Raw genomic sequence first — 25,795 nt, forward strand, 5'->3', positions numbered from 1 at the left:
TCAGAAGCAGCTCAGGGAGGCTATACAGAGGGCCAGTGAGTTCACCTTCTGGGCCTTTTCCTGTGGAAAGAGAAGTGTGGCTTCTCATAACGGTACCCACAGTGCAAGGAACTTGGCCTAGAGGAGGGTGGGCCTGTAAGAGGCAGGTTCCGAACCCACGTAGAGTGTTGCTGCCTGCTCCTTCATGGCCAGCCAGGGGCTTGGCCTGAAGCTCAGCCTGATGCTACTGTAGTTGTAGGGGATCCCACCCTGGCTGGGATCTGGGGTTCTCCAATGGCTGGGGCAATGGGAAAAGGGGTCCACAAGGGAAAAGGATGGTGGCTGAGTCTCGAGCAAGTAGGGGTGGAGTTGGGAAGCCTTCCTGGTTGTCACTGCGCTCCTGCCCCCGTCTCCACCCCTGCTGAAGTCCCTTGGGACCTTGGATGAGCACCACGTGGGTGCCGAGCTCTAGGGGTCCCCCTGCGTGTCCCCAGGCCTACAACCGCCCTTGTTCGCCTGTGTCCTGCACAGGGTCCCGTGTGATGTCTCTCCCCATTGCCGCCAGTGTTCCCATGAACCATGCGACGCTTATGGTGCCAATCTGCCCGCAGGCAGAGTGATGGCTCAATAACAGAAAGGAGCCTGGATGGATTGCAAATACCTTTCATCCCAGCATTTTGGAGGCTGAGGTGGGAGGACTGAAAGTTGGAGGCCAGCCTCAGCAACTTAGAGAGGCCCTGAGCAACTCAGTGAGACCCTGGCTCTAAATAAAATATAAAAAGGGCTGGGGACGGGGGTCAGTGGGTAAAGGACCCTGGGTTCAGTACCTTGTGCCAAAAGAAAAGCCCTTCCTTTCCTGGGTTCTCACTCCCACAGGGGCCCCTGGGAGCCGGCAGGAAGATGGGATTGATGGGCCACCAAATCCGTTAGCTGAGAGGCACCCAAAAGCCTGGCCCCAGCTGTGACCACCTCAACCTCTCCCAGGGACCAGCCCACCCCCCCTTCGCCTAAACATCACAACCATTTTTCAGGCTCAAGCTGAAATGGCGCAAAAATTGGGGGTGCTGTTATGGCCGCTAGATGGCGTGTCAGCTCAATAAGATGTGACAAATCCCCTGCTCCCGCCCGGGCTTTGTCCTGACCCTAATGGATGAAGATAATGGCCGACTTGGGCGATGGGTCACGCATCAAAACTTTCTCTAGGAGATGAATTTGGTCATCAGGCCCTTCAGCCACCCCACCTGCCCATCCAGGGCCACCTCTGCCCAGAGCCAGTGGGCCACACCTCAGGAGCAGGAATGAGAAGACCTCTCTGGTCACAAGAGCATCTCTGTCCCAACCCTCAGCTGGGGCCTGCTGTCACTGCTGCCTCTGGCCTGTTCATGGGAAAGCTTGGGGCCTGGGTCAGAGGAGGGGTCTGGGTGAAACCTGCCCCTAGAAGTCAAATCTGAAGATGTGCAGCGACTTCTAAATACCCAGGACTCAAGTGAGGCCAGTTCCATGCACCAAGGGAGGTGCTGTGGCTAAGGGTGCTCTGGGCTCTCATGGCCAGTCAGCTTCCATCTTTTTTGGGGGGTATCAGGAATTGAACCCAGAGTCACTTAACCTCTCAGCTGTATTCTCAGCCCTATTTTATATTCTATTTAGAGACAGTGTCTTGCTGAGTTGGTTAGGGCCTGGCTAAATTGTTGAGGCTGGCCTCCAATTGCGATCCTCCTGCCTCAGCCTCCAGAGCTTCTGGGATGACAGGCCGGCCCCACTGCACATGGCTTCTTGGAATTTTTTACAACCATGTGAGGCCCTGGGTTCAATAGCCAATGCCACAAGGGGGGAACTTAGAATTTTAGAACAGTTTTAGATTTGCAGAGCAGTGTGACGGTGGCAGTGTATTCCTGTGTGTCATCCATCATCATTTGTAGTTGACACCCAGTCACCACATGCACCACCATCTTCCATTTTACCTGATGCCCCTTTTTATGTTCTAAAATCCCAGCCAGGGGCCTTGGTATCCCATCTCAAGAGGCTTCTCTGGGCTGTGACCTTTTCTTCAATGGCCCTTGTTCTTGATGACCTCAAAAGTTTGGGGGGGGGACATATAAGCTGCTCTGCTCATGTCCCTCAGCTGAGCTCATGGCCTGACTGGGACCCTAGGTGTGGGGAGTCCACCTTACCCTTGTGTCTGCAGATGTGCTCGCTGTGGATGCGTCCAGTTGGCGTTGAGTTCCAACTCCTGGCTGGGTTGAGGGGACGCTTCAGACCATCATGGTTCTTCCTCTCCTGTCCATCTGTGGAGGGCGGTGTCCTGGGCTCGGTGGCTGCACATTTACCTCAGTGACTTGGAACCCGCAGGTGGCAGAGCCCAGCCCCCTGTGACCAAGTTCCTCTGACATCAGCATGACTTGGGAATGTCACTGTGCACTGGGTGACAACGCAGGACAACTCTCTCTGGTTGCTCAGGCTGGTCCATCTGGGTTGTTGAGAGCCTTCTGTTGGCTCCTGGTCCCTTCAGCATATCCCCATCACTGATCATCTCAGGGTTATAGGGCTACTGCGTGAGTGGGAGGGGCAGCCCCTGAAACCTGATCATTCCAGAAGGTTCCTCCCCAATAGGCTGAGCACAGTGTGCATGAGCACATGGAGGCTTTCCCCACACGGGGAACTGAATAAATAGTACCTGGTGTCCCCCTCTGTCCTTGCACTCTGGCCCCCAAGACCTCAGATGCCAAGGTGTGGGTACATGGGACCAAGTGGATGAGGAAATGGTGGGCAGAGGTGGAGGTAAATCTCGGGATTCACACTGGCCCTGCTGGCCCCTGTGTCACAGTGAGCTTGTCCCAGGGCCTGACCTGAGAGAAATACCAACAGCACAGAGTGGGGGACACAGAGGCACCCTTCCTGGGGACAGGGCCCAGAACTCACACCTTTGGCCTCAAGCCAGGCCATGTTGGAAGAAATATATATAACAATAGTAGATAATTAAGATATGGCCAGCTGTGTATGGTGGCCCACACCTGACATCCCAGTGGCTTGGGAGGCTGAGGCAGGAAAATCGCTGGTTGGAGGCCAGTCTCTGCAACCCAGCAAGGCCCTGAGCAAATCAGTGAGACCCTGTCTCTGAATAAAATGCCCTTGACTTTAATCCCAGTTATTCTTTGCCCCTAAAAAAAAGTTTAAAAGAGGGAGAGGGAGGGAGATGGAAGGGGATGGGTTGTGTCATCCAAATGACATTTAAGATTTTATTTAAAAACACCTCTGGGGAGGGAGGATTCCACTAAAGCAATCCCAAAAATTATAATTAAAAACAATGCTCTTCAGATAGAACAGACAACATTGCAGACCTCACAGGTGAGGGGCCAGCCAGTCCTAGGCCATGCACGTTTCCCCTCAGGGGGACGCAGTATCCTGTCGACTGCCACACGGGTCCCTTCATGGACTTGTCCTGCTGGTCAACCAGGATCTTAGCCAAGGATTTGGTGTCGTACAAAAGGTAGTTGATCTCCTCCACGTTCTCCTGCTCGATGCTGTTCTTCCCATTGATCTTGGCCAGCATGTTGGCTGAGGTCAGCAGCTGCACCAAATACCTGCAGTGGACAGTTGGGCCATCAGTCAAGCCGGGCTCAGAGGAAGTACCTCACAGGTCCAAGGGCAGCAGGACTCTGACAGCTGGGCCCCCTCCAGGCTCTGGCTGGTTGTTGTGGAGCCAGCAAAGGACAGAGCTTCCATGAGTGGAAACATCACAGTCATAGCCCTATCAGAGAGGCCACCAGCGTGACATAAGTGCTGGTCCTCACATCTTAACCCTAGTCTAGAAATTCCCCAAGCCTTGTACAGTGGCTTCCCAAGGGCTCTTGAGGCTGAGGCAGGAGGATAGCAAGTTGGAGGCCAGCCTCAGAAACTTTGTGAGTTCCTGAGCAACTCATCAAGACCTTGCCTCTAAATAAAATGCAAAAGAGGGCTGAGCATGGGGCTCAGTGGTAGTGCGCCTGCCTAGCACTTGTGAGGCCCTGGATTTGCTCCTCAGCCCCATGTCACAATAAATCAACAAAATCAAGGTCCCGGTATGTCTCCAGCTCAGAGCGGTCAAAAGTCAGTGAAGCCACTACCCAGCCAAGGTGGCTTCAGCTGTAGGCTCAGCTGGACCACAGGTACATGTGGTGGGTAAGGAAATGGGTCACAGGCCTTGCAGACTGTTGGGGACACCCTCCCTGGTCTGAGAGCACACTGTCCTCATGCATCTGGATAGGAACCAGGAGCCAGGGGAGGGTCTGGGCAGGTGAGGCCCCCACGGAGCCCAGGCTCTGGCTCTGTACATCTCCTGTCCCAGAGGATGGTGTCAGGATCAGTGACCTCCTGCAGAGGGAGTGTTAACTTCAGGACAAGAGGGACCCCTATCTTCAATCTAACTTTCACAAGCCACCACAGCCTCTCAGCAGTCTAGGCCACAGTGTCCCAGGACTTGTCACACCTGGAAACCCAGAGACAGCCTAAGCCCTGGGCAGCCTCCACATGGGCCCAAGAGGCCACCACCTTACCTCAGAGTGATCTCGGTGCCAGTCACCCCCAGGTGGTTGAGCGCCTCCTCACTGATGTGGATCCCCTCCATCTGGGTCAGATCTTAATTATCCTTCAGAGGAGAAAAAAAGATGATCAACAGTGACCGGACCCAAGGCATAGTGACACACGCTTGTAATCTCAGCATTAGGAGGGTGAGACAGGAGGATTGCAGGGTAGAGGCCAGCCTCTGCAACTTAGCGAGACCCTGAGCAACTCAGTGAGACACTGTCTCTAAATAAAATAGAAAAATGTCTGGGGATGGGGCTCAGGAGTTAAGTGACCCTAGGTTCAATCCCTGTACCAAAAAAAAAAAAGTGACAGGGCCCAAATATCCCCTTTATACAGTGCTTTAAAATGACTCTGTGTAGCATCTCATGCTGGTGGACTGGGGAGCAGGAGGTTGGCTGTACTCTCCAGGGGACACGGGCCACCAGCACAGCCAGTGTCTGGCTCACTGACTAAAGAGTACCTGGTGTGCCCCTCTGTCCCAGCACCCTGGCCCCAAGTCTCCAGCCTCCTTCCACAGCCTGGGACCTAGAGGAGAAATTTTTATTTGCCAGGGTGAACGTGATAGTCCAATAAATCAGAAAGTGTCCCCAGTACCTGGAAGCCTGCATGGCATCAGCAGGGCCATGCCATCTGTCATGGTGACACCTGTCACTCGTCCTGTGGGGACTAGGTGATAAAGGCTGGGTAATGAGGTGGCATGTGGTGTGGCCAAGGTCACTGGGGCTTTGAGCCTCATACACAACAGGGATTTGTCACTCTGGCAGCTCTATTAACAAGCTCTCAAGTAGTCCTGGCTTCAATTACAGCCATCAAAACACTACAGGGGTGGAGGTGCAGGGACCAGGGACACCCAGTCCTCCCTGCAGCCTTCACGAGAGGTGCTGGGACAGCCATCTCCAAACCCGCCCACCGGCTGTCCAGAGGGACAGAGCTAGGGATCCAGGGAGGACGAGCATGCTGGGGCCTGGACACAGAAGAGGACCTGCGAGACCAGCAAGGTGGGGTCCAGGTGACCAGGTCAGCATGCACTCCAGGAAGCGACCCTCTAAGCAGGCCACCACTGCTACAAGGGGCCCCAGCAAAGCCTTTCAGCAGGGCTAAGAGAACAGGCCTGTCATTCCAGCATTTGAGAGGCCGGGGCAGGAGGATCCTGAGTTCAAAGCCAGTCTCAGCAAAAGTGAGGCCCTGAGTAGCTCAGTGAGACCCTGTCTCTGAATCAAAGTCAGAACAGGGCTGGGGACAGGCTCCGAGTCGAAGGTCCTGGTTCAGTCCCTGGTTGTTGTCAGGTCCCTGTTTTTTATTCTTTCCCTCAAACTTAATCAAAGGGGGTTAAAAGTGAGAACAGGCAAGACCCAGGAGAACGGAGGTTCTGGGACACTAGACAATGTTCCTGTAATCAACCCACCCTGCAGATGAGAGGACAGAGGCTCTGGGTAAAAGGAGCTGCCCAGGGTGGTGAGGGGCTGGCAGTGAAGGTGGGAGGGGACAATGGCAGGGGCACACCTGCTTCATCTCCTGCTGTGAGTAGAGCAGGGTGTGGATGATCATCCCGCAGTCCGGCAGGTCCAGGGAGATCCCGTGGGGAGAGGGGATGTCCTCGGTGACGCTGTGAAGGCCAAGAGGAGTCCTATCACCTATGCTTGTCTGAGACAAGACACTGAACACTGGGAACTGGGAAGGGGGCACTGACAGCCACAGAGAGAGAAGGGGTGACCCAAGGAAAGCAGAGCCAGGGACAGGTAATACACTGACACTCAAGTGGCCCCAGAAAACCCCTATTTGGTTGATTTTGTTTGTTGCTGCGAGGCTCCACCACAGAGCCCCAGATACAGCCCTTTTTAATTTTTGTTTATAGACAGGATCTCACTGGGTTGCTTAGGGCCTTGATGAGGCTGGCCTCCAACTCATGATCCTCTTGCCTCAGTCTCCTCAGCCTCCTGAGCCTCTGGAATTACAGGTGTATGCCACTGCTCTTGGCTGGACAATGATGTATTAAATATGAGGCCAAAAACACACACACAAAAAGCAGATAAACTACAATTCTTTGTTTTTTGTATATGTATGTGGTGCTGGCGCTGGAACCCAGGGCCTCAGGTATGCTGGGCAAGCACTCTACCACTGAGCCACATACACCTCCAGCACAATCAACTGGAATTTTAAATCAAAATTCAAAACTCATTTATGTCAAAGACCCTGTTCAAACACTGAAAAGACTACTCAAAGAATGAAACATACTCACACATCAAACACATGGAATGGTCTAGTATCCACAATATATAAAGAGCTCTTACAATTCAATAATAAAAAGATAACATGAATAAAATGGGGCCAAACATTCAAAGAGATATTTCTTCAAAGATATACAAATAGCCAGTAAGACACAAAAAATCCAGTCTCGCTGGTCCTTGGCAAATGCAAATCAAGTGAGAGGCCACCACACACGCACCAGGACATCTAAGGTGGACAGTAACATATGTCAAGTGACACATGAAAAAACCAAGACCCTCAGACATTCCTGGTAGGAGTGTGGCTATAAAGCCATTCTTCTGGCAGTTCCTTGGAAGGTCAGAGGTGCCATGTGACACAGCAGCTCCACCCTTCCACACAGACACAAAGGAAAGAAACTGCAGTCCCCACACATCTGCGACAGCATCACTCCAACAGCCAAACCACCCGACATCAAGTGCACAGACCCATGAGCTGGTAAAGGCCCCATGCAGTGGGTGCTCCTCAGCCATGGGGGATTCAAGGGCCTGGAGGACAGGGGTGAAGCCTGTCAGTGACACCCCACCCACAGCCACAGAAGTCTAAGGGACAGAAAGCAGCCTCCCACTGCCTGAGATCAGGGTGATGGATGGGACACAGCAGCAGAGGGACTGTGAACAGCTAACGGGGGATTTGGATTGCAGCGTTCTAAAACCGACTGTGGTGGCAGTTTTGGGATTTTGTAGACACACTAAGTGCTACTGGAGTTTTCCAGGGTGTAGGAGCTGCATCTCCAGAGGCTGTTTCAAAGCCCCACCTGGGACCGGACCACAGCTTCCAACTGGGACCAGGCCACACCACTGCCTACGGCCTGACGCCTATGGCCTGGAACTGGCCTAGCACGGGAGGCGCTGGGCTCCCTGCTTAGCCCCACACAGAAGGAAATGAAGAGGCCAAGGCTGCCATCCAAACTCACCACCTAAGACTTTTTAAAATGACTGGATGATGCAGAGGCCCACCCCTGTCATCTCAGCAGCTTGGGAGGCTGGGGCAGGAGGATCGTAGCTGGAGGCCAGCCTCAGCAAAAGCAAGGTGCTAAATAAGCAGCTCAGTGAGACTCTGTCTCTAAATGCATTGGGTGGAGGGTGAGCCTTGAAGCCAGGTGCTGCTGGGGCGAACAATTGCTGGCTTTGTACTGGGCAGGTCCCCGAGTCAGGACAGTCCCACGGGCTCTCAGCACATCCCACTGCCCCTAAGGGCCCACATGGAAAGCCAGAAGAAGAAGCCCCCAGCCAACACTGTCCCTTCTCCCCCTGTCCCTCATGAGCCCCAGGGTCAGACGTGGGTCTGCAGGGCAGGAAGCTGGAAGGTCCCCTTGGGAGCAGCCTGTGGGCAGCAGGTCAGGAGTCGCTCACAGTGTGCCCATGTCCCAGATACTCCTCAGCCCCCACCCCAACCCTATTTTGCCCAGAGCCCCGGCTCCTGGCCCAGTCCAGCCTTGGTCACAGCACAGCCTGCCTCTGGACTGCGCACTCCCTGGACACCAGCACAGCCCCTGCTCCTGGTGTCAGGGGGCAGCAGTCACGTCCCTCAGTGCTGCTCAACCATGACCCAGGGACTAGGTACCAGAGTCCTGTTCTGGAGACCACGTGGCTCCATCCCCACAGGCGGATTCTCAGGTCAGAGCCACCTTCCCATGGAGCTTTCTCTGTGGCTCAGAGCAGCACCCTCTGAAGACACCTGCTGGCCAGGCCAGGGACCCTGGGGGGCTGTGAGCAGGGCTCCCCAGCAGAGGGTGCCATGTATCCATGTGGAGCCCTTGACCAATCAGGCGGGACCCAGCAAGGGGACCCAGCAAGGGGACCCAGTGAGGGGACCCAGTGAGGGAACCCAGTGAGGGGGACCCAGTGAGGGGGTCCAGTAAGGGGACCCAGTGAAGGACTCCTACAGTATCAGGTGGTGGCTGAAGTGCCCCCGGCCCCCAATGCCACCCAGTGTGCCCTGAGCTCCCCCAGCAGCTGGCCAGGCTGACACCAGCTGCCCCAAAGGCTGTGGGAGGCACTTTCACCCTGATCTTGTTCAGTCACATCAGGGGACTTGAGGGAACCACACAATGCTGCCCATGAGCCTGGGTCATTGTCTCAGATCCCAAGGGCAAGGGAGCAGCCAGTGGCAGGGACCTGTGGGTGGCCTGGTGCTGTGATACCCTAGCTCCTGAGATAGGGCTTCTCATCGAGAACCACTGAATTTCTCACTATCTGTCACTCAGCAGCCAGTCTGGGCAAATGGGGGGGTCACTTCTGACTGCAGCCATACTGAGACACTTGAACCACAGGGTTCTTTTCTAATTCCTACCCTAGAATGCATTCTCAGGGAGTCGTCCCCATGGCCCTCGGCTGCTGGGGTGGAAGAGGCCCTCCTGCCAACTGTGCTGATGAGGCCCAGGCCCAGCTCCTGTTGAACCAGGAAGACAGAAAACCCCAAGGGCACAACCTGCCCACTGAGGTGCTGGGCCTGAGGGGAGGCTGGGAGGCCTCCAGCATAGGGGCCCTGGGAGGAGTGTCCCTGAGCTGTGGTGCAGATAGCAGGGCCACTGTGCTAAAGATCTGTCCAAGCCATTCTGCACCAGTCCCCTTCTCCCCACGGCCTGAAGCAGCTATACTCAAAGGCAGGCTGAGGCCAGGCAGGGGCCAGAGGCCCCACTGTGTCTCCCAGAAGATCTTACTGTCCTTACTGGTTTTGTTCCTGGAGAGACCTTCATTCTCCTCAGTGTTTAGAGCAGCTCAACTCACAGTAGCCAAGCTACAGAACCAGCCTAGGTTCTTCTCAGCAGATGGACGAATAAAGAAACTGTGGTCCCTATACACAGTGGAATATTACTCAGCCATAAAGTAGAATAAAATGATGGTATTTGAAGGTCAATGGAAGGAGCTGGAGAGGATCGTGCTGAGTAAGTAAGCCAAATCCAAAAACCAAAGTCTAAGTGTCCTCTCTGACATGCAGATGCTGACTCACAATAGGGGAGAAGAGAATAGAATTTCATTGGATGAGACAAAGGGAAGGGAGGGGAGGGACTGGAAGAGACAACGGGATGAATGGACGCCACTTTCCCATGTTCACTTAGGAACACAACCGGGGACACCCCACAGCAGGGTCAGCCAAGGAATAAAAATCACACCCCGTGTAAGTGACATTTGGGATGCACGCTGTTCTCATAGGGAGCTAAGAAGAACAAATTCAGAGACAAACCTGTGTTCCCACCTATGACAAGGAACAAGGTGCAATGTCATTCAGTGTCCTCATTAAAGATGAAATAGGCTCTGCTGGCCTCCGGGAGCCAGTGTGAGGGAGCTGACACTCAGGTCACCAGAGCGGCCCCACCTGCTCAGGCCTTTGCTCCCCACAGGAATGTCAAGCCTCAGAATCCCACGGAGACCCTGCCAATCAGGGATAGGGCAGCTATGGCCTTCAGTCCCCCTGATGTCTCCTCCCAGGAGCAACATGCACTCCCTTCATTCCATCTTGACTTGTGACATCATGGGTGGGGACAGACCCGGGGAGCAGGGACAGCTGGCAGCACCTATCTGATAACACAGATGCCTCGGTTGGAGGCAAAAATCACGATGGGGGTGATGGAAGATTCCAGAGCTCGGTGCAGGGAGGTGAAGCCCTCGATGTCCAGCATGTCCACCTCATTCACAAACAGCAAACAGCACGCTGAGGACCAGCTTGGACACTCCCTGGTTGACATACTTGTTCACCACCTTGTTCATCTCACCTCAGACAGGGTCCAAGCCAAATGTCACCTGCTCTATTCTCCCCACCTCAATTCCCTGTAGACCCAAACCTGCAGCCTGGTTCTCCTACTGGCTCTTGGACCCCAGGCTGGATAGTGGACCCATTCCAGGTTTGGTGTCATCATTTGAAAACAAGAATTATGCCAGGTGTGGTGGCACATGCATATAACCCCAGCAGCCTGGGAAGTTGAGGCAGGAGGATCACAAACTGAAGGCCAGGCTCATCAACTTAGCAAGGCCCTGAGCAACTGAGTTGTGACCCTGTCTCTGAATAAAATACAGAATAGGGCTGGGGATGGGGCTCAGGGGTAAAGGGCCACTGAGTTGAATCCCTGTACCCTCATGTAAAAAAAAAAAAAAAGAAAACAGGCATCATCACCCCCAAATGCCACAAAAAGCCTTCCATGGTGCTGTGTGGGGTGCAGTGTCCAGGAGCTGCCCCATCTATCCCAAAGCCTGATGCCAAGATACTCCACTTCGGAGCCCCAAGGAGATGTGTTTTCATATGCAGATTCTCCTCTGCTGCACTCAGTCAAGGAGCCCTTTGGGGGCCCTGTGTGACAATGCTCAGGTTAATTAACTTTCCATCAAGTACAGATAGATTTCTCTCCCCAGGAAACCTGAGCAAGGAGGGTCAGAGCAGGCCCAGCCTTGGACCCAGAAACATCAGCCCTTACAGAACAGCAAACCCACCTCAGGTCTCAGCCCTCACCTTCCAAATCAGTGCCCCCTGTCATCAGGATGGAGCTGTTCCCAAAGAACCAGGATCTGATGCTCACCCAGAGCCATGATGCAGGGCTGTCAAAACCGAGTTCAGAGACAGATCTGCTCTTGGCAACTCACAGAGGAGCTTAGGCTGCTGGGAAGCCTCAAGGCAACAGTGGATTCATGTTGAACTTACATTTTCAGGGAGTAAAGTGGTAATGGACTTGAGAAGGACATAAAACTGGAGATGAGCCAGGCACGATGGCACATGCCTGTCATCCCAGCATCTGGGGAGGCTGAGGCAGGAGGATCACAAGTTTGAGGCCAGCCTCAGCAACCTAGCAAGGGCCTTAGCAACTCAGCCAGGCCCTGTCTCTAAATCAAAAATAAAAGTGCTGGGATGGTGCTCAGTGATCGAGGGCCCCCAAGTTCAATCACTAGCATCAAAAGAAAAAAAAACAAAAGTCCACAAAGGAGCAAGGGAGACCCACAGTCTGGTGTCAAAGTTGGTACCTTTCTGGGACCTCAAAGGAAGAAGATGCTGGCCTCAGCAGAGCCAGGGCACGCAGTGTGGCAATGGTTTCTAAAGGAAGTGAAGACTCAGAGCCACACAGTGGGGGTGCGCTTAGAGCCAGGAGCATGTCAGAGGCAGGGCCCCAACTTGGCTCCAGGCTCAGGCTTTGCCACACATCCTCCCTGTGATCTCTGTCTTCTTTGGCTTCATCAACTGGCCCATTATGGACATGACGTCTTGTCCCCCCTGTAGGAGAGAGGACTTTCTAAGGCAGCTACCAAAGCCCATCTTCCTGCCTCCTTCGGGTCCCTGATGTCACTCAACTTGGAAGCCTGAGGTGGACAAGCCCAGCACAGCTCTCTGGGAAGGATGAAGGGCTCCTGAACTCAGAGGGATCCCCTCAAGGTTTCCCCTGACCTGCAAGAATCAAGCAGAGTCCTGTGTGGTGGCACATGTCTTTAAGAAACTTCAATCCCAAGAGTCTCTGGCCTCTCCCAGGCAAAGCTCCAAGGGTCAAAAGAAAAACCAGATTCCCAGCAGAAAGCCTGTTCCTGGTTGGGAGGAGGAGGCCCCATCAGAATGAAGAGCAAACCTGACTCTCTGTCCAGCGGGGCCCAGAGCAGCGCCAGCTGGGACGTGGAAGACTCAGGGCTCGGGCTCTGCAAAGGACAGAGCCTCTGTGAGGCTGCCTGAAGCCCTGTGAAGGCTTCTGCCAGGAACCCCCAGCCCGGGGCGGAGAGCAGCCCCCAGCAGGCTGGCAGGCGGCCAGGGGCAGACAATGCCCAGAGATAAGCGGTGATGGCATCTGGACATTGGGACAAAGGGGCCGAAGCTCATGTTGCGCTCATTGCTGAGCCTCCCAAAGGGCCTCCAGAAGGACAGCATGGCCCTGACCACTGGTGCCTATGACTTTGGGCATGCGCTGGACCAGCAGGGCCTGCCCCTGATGCCTGGCATGGGCCACATCCAGGTCATGCAACGTCCTGTCCTAGATGACCTCCTTCTTCTTGTGCATGTTGCCCTTGGGCAGGGCATGTCCTCCTTGGCCTCCAGGCCGAACTCTGTGGCCTAGGAGTCTCACCTGTGCTGCCTCTGCCAGCAGACCATGGGGCACTGGGACCACACAGAGCTCAGTGACAGAAAGGTCCCTGTTGCCCACAGAGGGCCCCCAACAGTGCCCTCCACCTGAGCCCCGTGGCCTGGTGCCACGCTGGGCTCACAGACCTGCCCAGGCAACACTTGAGAATTTCTGGAAGATTCTCTCCCCTTTCTTTTCACTCCTGATAAAGGAGCATTCAGGGGACTCACTGGAGCTGGTTGCCCGGGTTCTTCTAGGTGGTGATTTATGGGTGACACGAGACCTTAGGCTCATCCATGAACCAGGGAGGTGCAGCCACCATGGGACACAGCAGCAGAAAGAGGAGGAGCCACCTGGTGCTGTCCCCAGACTCAGAACTCAGGGAGGGACACCAGAGAGATAAGGAAAGATGGAACATGCCACCTGGTGCAGTGGGAAGGGACGAAGGCTGTCTGGTCCCTATCCCCCACAGGGTTTGGGTCTTGAACACTCTGCCTGCTGAAGTCACAAGAAGAGGAAGACAGTAAAAAGCCAATTTGACTTAGGTAAAGGGACAGCTGCTGACCTTCCCCCACCCATCCCCGCTGATCAAAGTGATGTCCTGGTCACCCAGGTCTCCCTCTGGCAGACCCTCAGGCGTGGCGCTGTCTCCGGGGAGCATACCTTCACAGCCCCGCTGTTGGCCTCCATGTAGATGACGTCCCTAGCCTCCACTCAACTTTTTCTAAAACTTTCAAAAATGCTAGGGTTCAGCAAAAACCAAACCAAACCAGACAAAGGGGGACTCAGACCACCATGATGCACGTTCCAGTTCCTTCTGACCCCAGGGGAAGGCAGCTTTACGTAAGAGACCTGGGGGGCCAGGCACAGTGGTGCACACCTGTCATCCCAGGGACTCGGGAGGCTGAGGCAGGAGGATCACCAAGTTGGAGGCCAGCCTCAGCAACTTAGTAAGGGGAGACTCTCTCAAAACAATACAAAGCAAAATAAAAAGGGCAGGCTTCTGGCTCCCTGCTTAATCACCATGGGTTCAGTTCACAGGACTAAACACGAGAGAGAGAGAGAGAGAGAGAGAGAGAGAGAGAGAGAGACAGACAGACAGACAGACAGACAGACACCTGAGGTAGCCAGCGACGCTAGAAGTGGGTGGGTATGAGGGTATGTGGCAGGACACAAGAGCCTGGACTGGGGGCTTAGCACATTAGGAGATGAACCTGAGGGTGACTGTGTCTGCCTGCAGGGGACAAGAGAAGGTCACCACTACTCCTCTTTGCCTTGACTTAAGGGGATGCAATGTTTTAGGAGCATTCTCACAGGGACCTGGCTGCCCTTAGAGGGGATATGTGTTCATGGCCACACCCCATGGCCACCCCAGGAGCACCACTACACCTCCATTCCTTGCGTTAGGGACACCAGAGCTTCCTGCTTAGCCACCTAAGGCTGCATTTGACGTGGCCCGTGATTCCGGCTCTCTGGGCCTTGTTCTCCTCCTCTATGTGACAGCACCCAGAAGCACCCAGAGAGGAGTCCAACTCAGAAGGGGAAACAAAAGTTGGAATCCCCTCAAACTGTCTGGGTTAGGAGGCTGAGGAAGGAGGATCACCAAGGTGGAGGCCAGTCTAGACTACATAGCTAGGCCCTGGGGCTGGGGCACAGCTCAGTGGCAGAGCACTAGTTCACTATGGCCAGAGGCCTGGGTTTGAGACCCAGGACCACAAAAAAGAAAATTCTAGCAGCTCTGGCCTCCGTGGCTGTGCACACACATCTCAGGGTGACAGTGCTCTAAGAGGCCTTGCTCTTCCCCAGGGGTGTGCACTGGGCAAGTACAGCAGCCTCTGCAGGACCGGGCTTGCAGACAGGTCCTGAGGCTGAGCTTCCAGAGAAGCTGCTACAGACAGCCACCATGTGGAAACACACCTGAGCTCTGTCCCAGACAGAGTCCAGAGTCAAAGGGGGTTGGCGATGGGCACGACACAGCCTAACACCCACTGCAGGGCTCCCTCTGCAGGAGGGGGACCCCAAAAGGCCAATCCAGAAACAAAGTGGGTATGCATTGGCCAAAGGCCAGGGGGAGGGAGAGTAGGTGGCCATTCATGGGAATGAGGTTCCTTGGAAGGTCATGACAATGTTCTAGAATTAAGATGGTGAGTGTAAACTATGTCATGCATGAAAATCCTTTGGGCCACACACACTTAAAATTGGTGGATCATGTTCACAACTCCACCCCAACAGATCTGCCAGGAGCTTGCCAGGGCCCAGCCACTCTGGCCTCCTTGGGGCACTGTGCAGAGGAACAGGGCTGGGGAGCCCCTTGGCCAAGATTCGTAAGTCTCCTTCAAACTCAGACACTTCACTACTCCACACAATGCACCTGATGTCCTTCTATCCCAATATCTCATCCATGTTGGAAGACTGCCCAGAAGGAATTGGGTTTGGGGGGGCTGGGGGTACCAGGGATTGGACTCAGGAGCCCTTGATTACCAAGCCCCATCCCCAGCCCTATTTGGCATTTCATTTAGAGTAAAGATCTCACTGAGTTGTTTAGAGCCTTGCTTTGGCTGAGGCTGGCTTTGAACTCATGATCCTCCTGCCTCAGCCTCCCGAGCTGCTGGGATCAGAGGTGGGTACCACCTTTGATTTGGAAGACAATTTTCCTCTTCTCCATTAGGCTTTTTTCTTTGAAAAGCTGGTCAAAGTAGACTCATGGATGGCTCAAGTTTCCACTTTGTTCCTGTGTTCTCTCTCCAACGTGAAAGAGGACAATTTTTCTCTTTTCCTCTCAGGCACTTTTATACGGTTGATTTTCCAGATGAACTGGCTCAAGGTGTTATTCCTGAGAAAGGGCCACCTTCTCAGAACCTCATTAATCCAGGGTGGACAGGATGTGATGATAGATTAAAGAGAGAGAGAGAGGTTTGTGAAACCAAGCTCCTGAGATGAATGTTAAACCAGGACTCAAAAAAAGACCACTGACTCCAATTAAAATCAAATTAAAGAAAGCTTATTATTTCAACCGGCTGGGCTGCCTCTCTCTCTCAAAACCGTGGGAATAAGACAGTGACCCCAGCTTTCCGTCAGCCCAGCTTTATAGCCCAGAAAGTTACACAAAGTGGGGTTACAGATAACAGAACTCTGACAAGCATCACACTAATGATAGTTTACATTCTTTTTTGCTGGCCCCAACATCAGAATTTATGAGGACCATTAGAGCCTCAGAGAGGGTCGTTGTCTGGCCAGGGATGGCCAATATTTATGAGGTGTCACTAAGTTTTAGAGAGGGCTGCTATCTGGTCAGAGAGCCAGGCATGGGTGAGTTCAAGGCATGGGCAGGCATTCCAAGCAGGTTCAGAATTTGCAGTAATTTATAGTAAAGCCGAAATTATCTTTTCATTGCTTTGTGGCAAGATGGCTCCCAATTTTAAGAAAAGATCAGGTTGAGTCTATCAATAAAGGCCCTGTTGGGAAACAGAAAAATAGCTCTTGGGAGAAGTGATATTTTCATGATCTCCATAAAGCAGTGACCAAGAAACTACCTCAGAGAATCAAAGAACAATCAAATTATGAAAGGGGGAAAGATGGAGAGATTCTATGGTGGATGGAGAGTGGTTTAGAGATAAAAAACTGAGCCCCAGAGAGCTCACAGAACTCACAGGGGTCACCGAGCACCAGAGGACTTGCAGTCACCCTGCCCCTCAACCAGCAGTGGACGCAGGATGACAGTGGAGCCTCATCCTGAGCCTGAGGCCTTGATCTGAAAAACAGGAAAAATTAGATTCAAGGTGCCTGTGCACATGGGCACACAGCTGTGAGGAGCCACATGTAAAACACCTCCCCAAGCCAGCAGCACGGGACCTATCTTTGTAGCAGGGAACAGGTACAGAACTAGTGTGAATCAATCATAACAACAGTGGATGAGTATAAACATTAAGAAAAAGAAACAAAATTATGTCCACTTTGACTTTTTGGGGAGGTGAGGGGGCAGTATTGGGAATTGAACTAAGGGGTGACTTAGATCTGAGCCCCATCCTGAGCCACATTTTTTATCTTATTTAGAGACAGGCTCTCCCTGAGCTGCTCAGGGCCTTGACTAAGATGATGAGGCTGGCCTCCACCTTGTGATCCTTCCTGCCTCAGCCTCCTGAGTTGCTGGGATGGCAGGCATTCTCCACTGTGCCTGGCTGGCCAATGGTCATCATGTGGGTGACGAGATGGCAGAAGCAATTTCTTGACTTAACCACACAACTCCCAGGAGCAATGAGAAAAGAGAGAGCTACCTCATGAAGGGACCTATGTCCAAGCCCTCCATGAGGTGTCCCTTTACACTACACAGTGTTATCCCGAGTATCCCATATGGCATCAGCAGTGCAGAGGCCAAGGAAAGAGGGACACAGATGTCACACAACCTGCCCGGTGCCACAATGCTGAGGACAGGGCTCAGGAAGGACTTTTCTTGAGCTGCTTGGTGCTCTTGGCTGACTTGAGCCCTATGATCACGTGGCTGATGGTCTTGCCATAGCCGCCCACGGGGTTCTCGGTCTCACATGGTGTCAGCTCAGTCTCCTCCCCCTCGTAGACCTCCTTGGCCTCCTTTATCCGCAGCCCTGGGAGGGTCGACCTATGGGGACACAGTGAGAAGTGGGACCATCCTTCTCTCCACTTCCATCTCCTCCCCACCAACAACCTTCTTGCCTCAAACTGCCACAGCACAAGCACTGTGTTCTTGCCTTATTACTTTCTGATATAACTATTGTCCCAGGAGATGAACCTCTACCCATTCCTAGCCTAGACACCTTAGTCAAAGACACAGGCGGGCAATACAGGCCTTACCACTCCTTGCCAGCCTTGGAATAACAGCTGCTGTGGGCACAGGTACCGCTGGCTTAGGCATGGCTATATACTCTTACCGTTGCCTATCTCAACAACTTATAGATGATGTACAAACTCTATCAGGAACCATTAAATATTTACAGGACCAAATAGACTCCCTGGCAGAAGTGGTCCTTCAGAACAGACGAGGCTTAGATTTTCTGACAACTATCCAGGGAGGTATTTGCTTGGCCTTAGGGGAACGATGCTGCTTTTATGCCAATAAATCAGGCATAGTACGGACTAAAATTAAGCAGCTTCAAGAAAATTTAGAAAAGAGACAAAGGGAACTATTTGAAAATCCCCTCTGGACTGGGCTTAATGGATTTCTACCATACCTTATTCCACTATTAGGCCCTTTGTTGGGTTTACTTTTAATGGTGTCCATAGGACCCTGCAATATAAAGAGGCTGGTACAATTTATTAAAGAAGAGATTAATATTTTGACCTCTTAGCCCATACAGGTTCACTATCATCGTTTGGAGATGGAAGACGGTGCTGCCAACATTTAAAAGAATGTTCTACCCTTCTCTCAGGCTTATTTCTTAAGTTTACATCCCCACAGATCTCTCTTTCTTATATAAACGTATAAGTATCAGCTCTGACCAACCATCTTCTGCCCTTGCCATAAGGGTTCCCTCCTCCATGGGCCCCTCCGATTGGGGGCGCACCCATGGAGTGAAGACTTTAGGCCATATTAGCAGAGGGTGCAGGAAGGACCGCAGGAGGATGGATCCACGGATCCCAAAACCCAAGACCTCTGAGTGACACGCTCTGGTGATGGCGGTTGGCATGCTCCACCCCTCAAAGCCATCTCCTCCAAAAACATGCCAAGGCCACCACAAAATCTTCTACTGAAGACGCTCGCTCAGATCAGGAAATATTCTAAGGCCTCCTAGAGGAACAGAGCCTCTATCACCCCCTAAAAACATGGCCATTAAGGTATGGTCAAATATTTTATATAAGAAAGTGGGAGATGTCAGGGGCTAGAAGGAAATTCCCTTCAAAGTTTAGCCTGACAGCCCCCCTGTGAAACATCCTGCAGCTATCTATCTCCCTGAGACATCCTGAAGCCATCTGTCTTCCTGAAACATCCTGCATTATCTCACCTTGTGAAGACTTCCAGCAACTGCCGATAAGAGAGCTTCCCCATCCTCAGCCCATAAATACCCCTGTGTGAACAATAAAAGTTTGCAGCTTGATCAGAACTACTGTCTTGCTGTCTCCTTTCATGTCTCTCGTCCCTTCATTCCTCCCCATCTAGGTTCGCTGCCCACGTTGATGTGTCCTGCCGGTCGGGACAGTAAAACCCAGGTGTGGTTGTACACACCTATAATCCCAGAAGCTCAGGAGGCTGAGGCAGGAAGATTGAGAGCTGGAGGCCAGTCTTGGCAACTTGGTGAGACCCTGTCTCTAAATGAAATATAAGAAGGGCTGGGGATGGGGCTCAGGGTTTAAGTGCCTCTGAGTTAAATCCCCGGTACTAAAAAATAAAAATAAAAAGCCTAAGTTCAAGGTGACACAAAGCTTAGCTTCTGGGCAGAAGTTCAGAATTAGAACTCTTCAGTTCAGCAATAGTGTCACATAGGGGCTGGGGATGGCTCAGAGGCCATAGTCCCAAAAGAGAGAGAGAGACAGAGACAGAGAGAGAGAGAGAGAGAGAGAGAGAGAGAGACATGAAGAGAGAGAGAGAGAAAGAGAAAGAGCCCCATAGTTGAGTGCTTACAGGGACCTGCTGGGGAAGATAAAGAGGCAGAGCTAGTCCCCAAGAGAGGCACCACAGGAAGACAGAGTACCAGCCACCAGGAAATCAGATGGCTGTGGGGGGTGAAACATGACATCTCCCCACTTCCAAATGCTTCACCCTCCCGCTGCATTTTCTTTCTTTCAGCATTAAACCAAAAGCTCCCCAAATAGACTTCTTAGTCTTTTTATTTATTTATTTGTTTATTTATTTATTTTTTATTTATTATTTATTTGGGACCAAGGATGAAACCCAGGGGTTCTCGACCACTGAGCCCCATCCCCAGCCCTTTTTATATTTTATTCAGACACAGAGTCTTGCTGAGTTACTCAGAGCCTCACTAAATTGCTGAGACTGGCCTCCAACTTGTGATCCTCCTACCTCAGCCTCCCAAGCTGCTGGGATGGCTGGTTACTCTTGCCTGTCTTGTCAACAGCACCAAAAGAACATGAGCATTTTTAAGATGAAAGGATTCAAATAACTTGAGAAGCAACAGCCATCTGTCACTCCGATGGCCTTGTGGAAGTACTTCATCAGCAACTCTGTCTTCTTGATCTTCATGGAGTAAACTTTGCTCCCCACCATGGGGCAGAAAGGCACCTTACTCCCCAGCTACTGAGCAATCACCAGGGCCGGGGCTGCCTACAGAGGCAAGAAAGGAAAGGTTTTCATTTTATAGTATTGAAAACATAATTCAAAGACATCTATAAAAAAATAATTGAAGAGATTGAACATGGTGTCCCACACTTGTGATCCCTGAGTCTCAGGAGGCGGAAGCAGGAGGATGTCAAGGTGGAGACCAGCCTCAGCCACTTAGCAAGGCTCTGAGCAACTCAATGAGACCCTGTCTCTAAATAAAATATAAAAGGTTTGGGGATAGTACTCAGGGGGTAAGCACCCCTGGGTTCAATCCCTGGGAACAAAATAAATAAATAAATAAATAACACTAACAAATCAGGAAGGATTTATTACATGACTTCATTTTATGTTAAAAGGCTAGCAAATAGTGGATGATACATGAGGCCAAATCTGGAAGCAGTGCGTTGGTTTGCACAAGGTCCCCCTGACCGTGCCCTATGATCAACTATAAATTGATGCTCAGTAACCTAATTTTGATTGGCAGATACTAAAGAGAACCAGATGGAACAGACATCTGGTCAAATAACAAGTTATGGAAAGCAAATGCTCTCAAGTTGGCCTAGGACTGGGAAATGACATGGCCTCTCAGTGCCATTTTATTCTTCCTCATCTCTGAAATGAGAATGAGGTCAGACCCCAGGTGTGTGGGCCATGCAGAGCCTCCTGAGTTGCTGAGGCCCTAACTAAGTTGCTGAGGCTGGCCTCCAACTTTTGATCCTCTTGCCTCAGCCTCCCAAGCTGCTGGGACAAGGCCAGCTGGAGCTACTGCTTCAAATATGGTGCAGGGAAGGTTCCCCTTAGATTTTCTTTTCAATGCCCTCGTGGTGACACCTCTGAGCAGCTGACCTGGGGGACGATAAGTGAACACTGTTGGCAAAATCTACTAGCCCATGGGGAAGAGGCTGGTTCTAGTTTTGATATTCTCTCTGTTTTCCAGTGTGGTCTTGAGCACACAGTAGTGCTAATGCTGCATGGCTTCACCTGGCGAATTAAAATACTGTTTAGATTACAAGGAGCCAACTCGCTGCCCACAGGATGGTTTTGTTGGGACTACGTAGTCTTAGATGTGCCTTTAAACTTGGCTTTTTTGTAGGGGGATTGAACCCAGGGGCACTCAACCCCTGAGCCCCATCCCCAGTCCTATAGGGTATTTTATTTAGAGACGGGGTCTCCCTGAGTTGTTGAGGGCCTCGCTTTTTCTGAGGCTGGCCTCAAACTTGTTATTCTCTTGCCTCAGCCTCCTGAGCCAGTCACTGGGCTTAAAGGCATGTGCCACTTTGCCCAGCTCTTGACATTTTTTGAACCCTAGGAACTTTTGTGTAGAAATCTAGCTATTTGATTTCTTTTGAAAAATCTGATCTGGAGCCAGTGGCCCTCTTTTAGTGACAGGGCACCACATCCTTGGGCTTGAGCCAGTCACGTTGCTTACATTGCTGCCTGAATGCTTAGGCACCTGAGTTTGGAAGCCCAAAGCATGTATTCTAATAGCAAAGGGAAAATGTCTAGGACAGAAGACAGAGGGATGCGATTCCAACACCACGAGGCCCAGGGGAGGCCACAGGTGGCTCTGCCCACCTGTTTTATTTTAATGGTTCTGGGAATGGAACCCAGAGCCTTGTATGTGCCAGGCAGCTGCTCCACCACTGAGACCCATGCCCAGCATTTTTTTATTTAGAGATATGGTCAAACTAAGCTTCTGAGGCTGGCCTCCACCTTGAGATCCTCCTGCCTCAGCCTCTTGATTTGCTGGGTTTAGAGGTGTGAGCCACAATGCCTGGTTTTTATGTCCATCTTCTACCCAGAATGTCTCTTCCCTGTTCTTTCAGAGTACCCAACTTTTCATTCTCAGTTTCCAGTGTCAAAGACAGTGACCACGTCCCACTGAACAGCATTCCTGCCTCCCTCCACCTAATTCTGAAGGGGTGACCATTACCCTTCCATTCAAATAGGACCAATACTTGGTTAAGAATGGCTCCATTTCTTTCCAGCTTTCTCCAATTAAAAGCTCATGGAAGGGGCTGGGCTGGGGCTGGGGCTGGGGCTGGGGCTCAGTGTTGGAGCTCTCACCTAGAATGTGCAAGGACCTGGGTTTCATCCTCAGCACCACATAATAATAAATAAATAAAACAAAGGTATTGTGTCCAACTACAACTAAAAAAATATGATATTTCAAAAAAAATTATAGAAGAAAAGCACATATACCTACCCTCTCCTACGGAGCTCTATAGATCTCACTGATCTTCCCATAGCCTGTCATCTTGAAAGTCTAACTTGTATTTTTTTAAATATTTTAATATTATCAGGCCTCCCAGGTGATCGATCAATACCCTCCAAGATGCATCCCAGAGCTTTATGTTGTTTATTTTTGAACAGGGTAACATTATTATATTTATTTTTATTTTTTTTCCTTTGGAACAAGTTTAATTTTGTTCCAGCCCTAAATTAGGGGAAGAACATAAATCTTAAAAAATGCTCAAAAATCAAGCCATTATAAAGTTAAGCACTCCTCCTCTTAGCAATAAATATTGAACTGTTATAGGTGACTGAACAGATATAACTGATTTAGGTGTAGATGGATACAACACAATGCCTTTATCTTTATGTGGTTCTGAAGATCAAACCCGGGTCCCGCCCATGCTAGGCGAGACCTCTACCACTGAGCCACAATCCCAGCCCACTAACTTGTATTTTATGGATTAAGAAAATGAGAGCTGGCTGTGGGGGTGCATTCCTGTCATCCCAGCAGCTTGGGAGGCTGAGGTGGGAGGATGGCTATTTGGAGGCCAGCCTCCGCAACTTAGCAAGGCCCTAAGCAACTCAGGGAGTCCCTGTCTCTAAATAAATAATAAAAAGGGTTGGGGACGGGGCTCAGGTGTTAAGCATCTTTGAGTTAAATCTCTGTTAGTCCCCCCCCAAGAAAAAAAAAAGGATTTCTCAGTCTTTCCTCTGGTTTTGGGGGCAGCCTTGCAGTTCAGGTTGCTTGGCAGCATTTCTGGCCTCTAACACTAGACTCCCCCCCACCACGTTTTGAAAACCACAAGAGACGACTCTCCAGATACTGGCAAATATCTTCTGGGGGGCAAAACCAGCCCAGATTGAAAATCAATGCAGAGCTAATCTCACCTAACTGGACTTCCAGAAAGAGCACACAGAGAACAGGAATAGCTCACAGCTCAGGGATTCAGAGCTGGTGAGTGTCCACACCAATGACACCAAACAGTGGACTCAGAAAGCCCTGTGGACATCAAGAAAGGGAAATCAGGGAAGGGCACCCTATCAAAAAGTACCTCCAAAACATCCAGAAAGAAAGGTTCCAACCGAGAAAATGAGACTTCTAAAGAGCAACACTGGAAGACAAAAAGTACCAAATAACACTGAGAAAAACAGCACTGAAGGAAACAGCTATCATGCTGGTGCAGTGGCACATGTCTGTTATCCCAGGTGCTCAAGAGGCTGAGGCAGGAGTATCACAAGTTTGAGGCCAGCCTCAGCAAAAGTGAAGCCCTAAGCAACTAAGTGAGACTCTGTCTCTAAATAAAATGCATAAAGAACTGAGGATGGGGCTCAGGGGTCGAGAGCTCCTGGGTTCAATTCTTAGCAAGCCCCCCCACCAAAAAAAAATGGAACACGACTTGGACAAGCTAATGTTCCTGTAAGTGCACACTGTCTGGTGTTTCAGCCTCAAAAACCTTCCCCCAGACACAGGACTTCTCCATCCACCATCAGTAACCAACACAACACACCCTGACAAGACCATATGTACAACTTCAAAATTAGAATTCAAGCTTTTATTTCACAGCTGATTGTGTTTCTGCTTCTGAAAGGTCAGGAGCCTGCCCCAGGCCTCCCAGCTGATCAATCAATACCCACCAAGATGCAGCTCAGACCTTTAAGGTGTTTATTTTTGAACAGGGTCACATTAAGTCACTTAGAGCCTGGTAAAACTGCTGAGGCTGACCTCCAACATGTGATCCTCCTGTCTCAGCCTCCAGAGTCACTGAGATGACAGGCAGGCAGAGGCCACCACACCTGGAAAGAGCCCACTTCTTTACATACAAGAGCACAGGCTCCAACTCTCCTGTGCCAAGAGGCCCTTCCAGAGAACAAGCCATGCTCAGACCAGGAGTTCTAGGAAGCCTGAGGATCTGATCAGTCCCCTTGTATATCCCAACAAACTCCACCATGTGTCCTCTTTTGTCCCCTGGAAAGCCCAAATGTGAAGGGGAATTGTCAAACCCTCTGCCCAATTCCAGCATTTAAAATCAGTCAGCAGTTTGAAGCTCAGACTCAACTGAGCCATTTTGTGCCATCAGGAGACTTCCTGTTTCTCTGCCTGGAAAACACTAGAAGCCCCTTGAAGATCAAAAGTGCATTTCTGTTATTTGTCAATAATGCCTGTAGCCAAAATAGTGATGGGCAAAGTTTGCATTCGGAAAAAATACTGGCTGACTCATTTTTACCCCTCCAATAATGTGCCACAGAAGATCTTTTAATATTTTTTAATTGTGAATGGACATAATATCTTTGTTTAAATTTTTTAGATATTTATTTTTTAGTTGTAGTTGGACACAATAACTTTATTTCAGTTATTTATTTTTATGTGGTGCTGAGGATTGAACATAGGGTCACTCACATGTGAGGTGAGTACTCTACTACTGAGCCACAGCCACAGCCCATCACAAATTTTTACAAGGCCCTGGATCAACAGAAATGGATTTTCAGCTGGGTGCGGTGGTGCACACCTATAATCCTACCCCTCAGGTGGCTGAGGCAGGAGTATCACAAGTTGGAGGCCAGCCTCAGCAACTTACCAAGGCCCTCAGCAACTTTAGTGATACCCTGGCTCTAAATAAAATACAAAATAGGGGTGTGACTCATTGGCTGAGTGCCCCCAAGTTCAATCACTGGTTGAAAGAAAGAAAGAAAGAAAGAAAGAAAGAAAGAAAGAAAGAAAGAAAGAAAGAAAGAAAGAAAAAAAAGAAAGAAAGAAAAGAAAAGAAAGGAAAAGAAAAGAAAAAGAAAAAAAAAGAATAGAAAAAAAAAGGAAAAGAGATGCATTTTCCAAGCAAAGGAGACTTGAAAGAGTTCAAGGGCCATTCCAGTGACCAGACCCCTCTCAGGACTTTCCCCACTCTCTGGCCAGGATGATTTTCATTCTAGAAGTATGAGTTTGAGATCAGATTCCTTTCTTAAACAAACATGTGACCCATGTCGCTAAACAAAGACTAGTTAAGATGTAAATTCCATTTGGCTTCATGAGGATCCAAGTGAAGATCCTCCTCTTGGGCAGCAGAAATCAATGAGAACACAAGGACCTTTCCAGTTCCCAGAGGTCCCGCCCACAGCACGGCTCTTCCTGCCATCTTCTTGCTTTTGATGAACTCTACTATGACACCACATGCCTGCAGCACAGATGGGAGAAATGGTCACTATTACTGTGTTTCAGTGGGGAAAAAAATGCAGTCCCTGGTCCAAATAATACACAGAGACTTGTCCAACCAACCCTGAGTGCCAGCACCCTCCAGGCACAGCTCTGGGTGCTGCGACAGTGGAGGCAAGAGAGAAAAGTCCACTCGGGCACAGTGGCCCACACCTGTGATCCCAGGGACTCAGGAGGCTGAGGCAGGAGGATGACAGTTCAAAACCAGCCTCAGTCAAAGTGAGGCCCTGAGCAACTCAGAGAGACCCTGTCTCTAAATAAAATG

At 51.0% G+C, this 25,795-nt stretch overlaps 1 pseudogene; it reads right to left on the bottom strand.

Annotated features, from left to right (window-relative positions):
* Nucleotides 1-25,489, bottom strand: LOC143404225 (ruvB-like 1; annotated as a pseudogene).
* Nucleotides 25,490-25,795: the final 306 nt, after the last annotated feature.

This window comes from Callospermophilus lateralis, chromosome 7, assembly GCF_048772815.1.
Source record: "Callospermophilus lateralis isolate mCalLat2 chromosome 7, mCalLat2.hap1, whole genome shotgun sequence".
In the NCBI taxonomy this organism is placed as follows: domain Eukaryota; kingdom Metazoa; phylum Chordata; class Mammalia; order Rodentia; family Sciuridae; genus Callospermophilus; species Callospermophilus lateralis.